The sequence below is a fragment of the Xiphophorus hellerii genome, chromosome 24, assembly GCF_003331165.1.
Source record: "Xiphophorus hellerii strain 12219 chromosome 24, Xiphophorus_hellerii-4.1, whole genome shotgun sequence".
NCBI lineage: Eukaryota > Metazoa > Chordata > Actinopteri > Cyprinodontiformes > Poeciliidae > Xiphophorus > Xiphophorus hellerii.
The window spans coordinates 8864620-8870619 of NC_045695.1; positions in this window are offsets into that span (position 1 = coordinate 8864620).

Sequence of the window (6000 nt, forward strand, 5' to 3'; positions counted from 1 at the left end):
AACTTCTGCAACTGGTTTGATTACTTTCAGTAAGTTGTACAGATACTAAGGGAGAAAAGCAGTCCCAACACAGACATCGCCATACAAGGCTATTCAGAAACACTTTTAGTTTTACAACAGAAGCAACAGGAAGCTTTCAAAAAGTTCCCGCCATTAAAAGAATATTTTCCTAGAAGATTTGGGGTCTCAGGAAAGTTCACAGCTGTTCGATGTTTTCTCCACTTGCATACAGAGGTTCTCTCTGTGGTTGAGTGGATTTGCTATGCCATAGAAATGGCTTTGCAGACTAATAAATGTCAGATATTGTTTCCCCGTTTCTTCTTTAACTTAGATTGAGGAATGATATGTTGCTTTTTGAGATTGTTTAGCCTACTTTATGTTGTCAGACCAATTCTATTAAAAATATTTAGTTACTGTAGTTATTTCATGATTTAACAAGAGAAGAAGTACTTTTTCCACATTTTCATTGGTATGAAGAGCTTTTTTTTACTTAGTAGATAAAATCCTTTGAAAATTGCTTTTTAAGGTCATCTTTGTCTGATATTAACATTTTCATGTTGATCTGAAACATTTAGGTGCGACACAAAGCAGAACAAGACATTCTTTCCAACCTTGTACATCGCAGCGACAGCTTTTGAAAGTGCAGCAGGCTGTGTGTTGGAATTAACCGAACAATTTCTCTAAAGCACAAACACTCTCCTCTCATCAGCGGGATTCACACTCGACTGTTGCCATGGCTCTGCAAATCTGCCTGCGTCTATCCGTCAAGGCCAGAGTGTTTGACAAAGATATTGTCTGGAAGCATGATTCACGTTGCACTCAATAGCCGGGATTTGTGTGTGTTGCTGCCAATGTGCGTGTGTGTGCGCGACACAGATAGAAATTTGTGTTTGCTCCTTCTATCATGGGAAAGAAAGCATATGAAAGCTGAGTCCGATGTTGAGCTTCAATAAGAGTATAAGCCAAGGATTTCTGAGTTTCTCACTGTTTATTAAGACTCAACACACATAAGTCACCCAGTGACGAAGTATCATCCTCACCTTTCTTCAATTCTTTGGCGCTTTAACACCAAATGTCACGCTTTTCCACAAGCAACGCCACCCAGAATTCGGCTGAATCTGTGACATTTTTCCAGATTAACATTGAGATTTAACTGGCAGGAATAAGATGTTGCATTTCTTGCCTTTTGTTCAAATGGAGAGAACGTAGCTGCTCTTTGCCAGAAGACGCCCACGCGGCCCATGTGTTCATCTTCACTCCTCTCGTACACGAGATAAGTACACACAGCGCTTTATTATGCACTTGAAATTAAAAAAAAAACTGAGGCAATCGTCCACACTGGCAGGTAAGTACAAGACTGACAGCTTATTTGGTGTCGTTTTCTTCCTGAAATCCACTGGTGGATAGCTCCATTTGGGACACTTTGGAACGTGAAACAACATTTTTAGGAAGCAGGACAGGAAGTCCAAAAGATTCATAAACCTACTGAGTGTAATAAAACCTGAATAACGGATTATGAAACCTGTTTCCAATACGAATAAAAGGTGCAGAACCTACAGATGAATCATCCGGTCTCAGAGTTTCCTCACATATTCAGAGCAGACGTCTTACAACACACAAACTTATTATCTTTGTCACTGTTTGTTTACTTTATTTTTAATACATTCAGACAGTGCAGAAACATTCATTTGCAAGTAGAAGAGCAATGTTTGCATAATTACTCCCGTCTCTGTGGGTGCTTGAAACTTCAGCACATCTGCTCACTGCTATGTATAGAAAATATCTAGTAGCAGCTTGATTAACAACCTTTTATACCTTATAAAAATTATTATCCACACTGCTATGCAAACATGTTTAGATCACGATAACTTTTCTTTCTTTACAACCACAAACTTTACTGTATATTAGTGGAATTTTTTGTGAAAGATCAACACAAAAATGCAAATATTTTGAAGTGGGAGGCAAAGGATATAATACTTTAGAATATTGTATACTTTATAATTGTATTGCAGTTACAGCTGCAGGCAAGAGACTGAAGGTTTTCGTTATTCGTCTCCATCAGCCCAACCCCCCCACACACACCCAATACCCCACCATCTCAAAAAACATACACACACACTTCCCCATTAAAGTCCTACATCAATAAACTTTCCAATCTAAGCTGATTAGCAAATAAATTTTACCAAACATAACCCTACATATTTTGTAGGGTTATAAATGGTTCCTAAAGCTGTACGCTATTTTAAAGACACCATGATGGCGAGTGAAACAGCTTGCAGCCAACTGACTCCACAAATATTATCTCAGGTGAAAGATTAAAAAAGCCATTTTGTTTATTATTTCTCTAATAATATTTATATATTCTACAATAACCTTTGTAAGCACATCATTTTTTCTGTTCTTATATCGTTTTTGGCCATATTTAATTTGGCGACATGCCAACGTGTAATGCCAACAACTAAAAAATATTAAAGAAAGCTTTTAATACCACAAGTGCTTAAATAAACCTGTCTTAAGTTGAAAATTAGAAAACACAAAGGCTACTGTGTTACTTTCACAGAGAAAACGTGTGACTGTAAAAGGATATTTTTCATCAAATAAAATTTTCATTCTCAAAAAAAGAGAAAATATATTTAAAATCAAGGACACAAATTTTAATGCTCATATTTGCTCTGTCATAAAAATAATTATAATTTTATTTGGTGTTTTCATGTCTTGTGCTCAAGATAGTCCAGCAGAGATATATATTGTTATAATATTGAACCAAAACAAAATGTATTTTTCACTATACAACTACCCTATACTAAAATTCTATGCAAATAAATATTAGGCAAAAAAACAAGGTCATTTGGATCAAAACCAGTCAGATGACATCAAAAGTGGGTAATAACTAGTTACATTTACTAACAAAAAAATATGGCATAATTTCACTATGCCATACTTTTTTCTTCTTACCTTTTATTGAGTAATATTATCATGGAGCATTGCTACTCTTCCTAAATGCTCTACCTACTCAGAGTAATGAAGAGCAAACGTTTTAACCAAAAATGCACCAGACAGATGCAAACCTGTAGTTTATGTTAAAGTGAAACTTCTTGTTTGGACACAAGCTTTGCTGTTCTGATGGTATTTCTATTTGCTGAGCCATTTGAAGGTCAAGTGACACAATATCTAAAGTAAACATGACATATTGTCACTGGAACTTCTTTACTCTCTTCTAACATAATGCATTGCTTTCTGTAAGTATTAGCTCCATGTGTTTTAAATTGGAAACATTTATATTGGAAATTGTTCCTTCTGCCTCAATTTGTTATTTGTAAATATCAGTTAGTTATGTAATTCATTTATTTTTGTCTTACAAAAAAAGAATTTGCACACAACTTAGATTTTTTGAGTGTCTCATGACATTCTTTATTAAGTTGCGTTTTTACCCTTGATACCTGCAGTCGTTTTCTGTTCCACTGAAAACACTAAAACTAAAAACTAAACACAAGTTCATAATGTTACAAACATCATATCAAGCAATTGTGACCTTACCTTTACAGTAGGGGGCGGAGCATATAGGGTACAGCCTCCGTTTGGTACCTTTCTGTGTGGAAACGCTTTCCTGCCGCACCGGAAGTTGAACTAAACAAGCCGTTCACAAGTCTGTTAGTCGCTACCAAAGTGTTTCCCCGTTTGCGCTCCATTTTCTCTTCTATATTTCTTTTAATTTCCCAGTTGAATGTAAGTTAATAGTACACTCTTTGTGGCGGCTAAGAGGTGAAAATGTGCCTCAGCCACCTGGCCTCGAGTTAATTGGCACCAGGTGGTTCTGATTGACAAAACAGCCAAGCCTCCTGAAAACCAGTCAAAATCCAGGAAATTCCTTCAGCTATAGAGACGGGGTAGAAGAAGACGGAAGTGGGGGTTAACCTGGTGCCCTTACTCAACACAAGGGGACGCCAACTCCCCACTGGCTGCTTATAAAACTCATTCAAGATGCAACCAAAACATAAAACCACTACCTTCTGGTTTAAGTCCGCTGCTGGTGCTCTGACAGCTACTCCAATTTAACACCCTCACATCAATGCACATCAAAATTACCACTCATATAAAGTCAATTTCCTGACACAAATTTTAAATCAGATTTTTTTTTTTTCTGGACTTTGACTGGGCCATTCCCAAAAAATGAATATGTTTTGATTAAAACTACCGTGCTATAGTTTCGGCTGTATGTTTAAAGTTCTCGCCCTGCTTGCACCTGTCTTGGCTCCATTGGAATGTGTTTATTAAAAGGGGCTGAACTGCAATCTGAAAAATCTCAAGTCGTATTTCTTGACGTGGATTGTTTTCGCGCACATTGCAGTCTGTTTGCTAAGTGCCTGTGTCCTCATAGTCTATCATCACAGCACATCTTAATTGTACCCTGCTTTTCAATTAACTCTCTTTTATGCACTTGAACTCATTCTTCCTTTTGGTGCACTTAAACCCAATTAAAAGCAGAACTTTTCTCCCCCTTTTTTGGCACATGTACTTAGTCACACTCTGCCAAATTTAAATAAGTTTGCTGATTTCAACAAAATCTCCTCCATAGATAGTCTGGATTGTTTTCATTCTGGTTATTCTGAAGACAAACTAAGCTTCTCCACTTTGGCAAAGATAAATGAACAAGGGAAAAACCAAAACAAACCAAGCCTTCTACATCTCCACTTGGGGCTTCAGATGTTGGGAGTTTCTTGGCTAACAGTCAATTTTTTAAAAATTTCTGATCTTTGATCAATTCATCACCTCTGCTATTTCAGCTTTTGTTGGCATTCATTTCCTCCAGCCATGTTCTGTCTTGTTTCTTGTTTTACTTTGACTGGTTCCATTTCTGAAGAACTGTCACAAGGCAAATTCTCTAGAATTGAAATATTTGTTTGGATATTAAGGTGTGTCCTCAAATAAACAAATTGGTTGCTGTCCAGACTTCTTGTATCCCCAAAGTTCATCAACATGTCAACTTTAACAGACCGCCCTTGGGCAGTCTGACAGATGCAAGCAGCCATTTTGCACCTTTGGTGCTCCTGAACAAGACCAGTAGAACAGGAATCGAACCAGCATTCCAATGGTTGTTGGGTGAACTCCTCTACTGTCTATATGGACAGACAGCCTTTAGTGGTTGCTATTGTCTTCCAGCTCCTGCAAATCAACTGCAATATCAAGTTTGGCATAGCAGAAGATTTCACCTGTTTCAGACTTGGACATAGAACAAGGTTCGTACATATATCAGTAGAGACTTAATTTAAAGCATCTTGCTACCAGGTTGAACCATGTTCCTGTTAGATTCAACGACATTGATGTCAGAAACATTCCTCATAGAGTTTGGTCTACATCGACACAATTTGTGTAGATTGTTGCACAATCTACACAAAGTTGCTGTAGATTTGTTAGCTGCACATCAATGATTCCATTGATTGCCATTGGAGTTCAGTGAACATACTGTGGTGTTCAAGAGACCAGTTTAAGATACTCTGTGGTATAGTGCATTATTCCTCTGGAAATAGCCATCATAAGTTGAACACAGTGGACACATGAAGGTAAGGACATGGAGGACAGTCCATCTCAAGGTACACTCCTATCCAGACACAGAGAACAACGTTACACCCTTTTAGTCCGCAAACCCTGATAAAAGCTGAGAACTGTTGGCTGTATTACCAATATAGGGGGCAAAATGTTTGGCTAATTGTATTTATTTACCTGCTAGTGTCTGAAGCTGCATGCACCAAGGTCAGCAATCATATAATCAGTCTGATTCATTTGCCTAAAGCAGAAATTCCTTGAAAGTATCAGAGCTGCTAAAACAAATCCTAACCGCTGTCATACCGGCAGCCCCCACAATCCTGCTTGCCCACGTGCAAACACACCAGGCGAGCTTGCACGTGCACGCACGTCCCACACCTAGAAAAACAAATACACACACACGCATAAAGCATGTGTGTGGAAGCCAGTGTTGTTCATGCATGTCTAGTAGAGTTG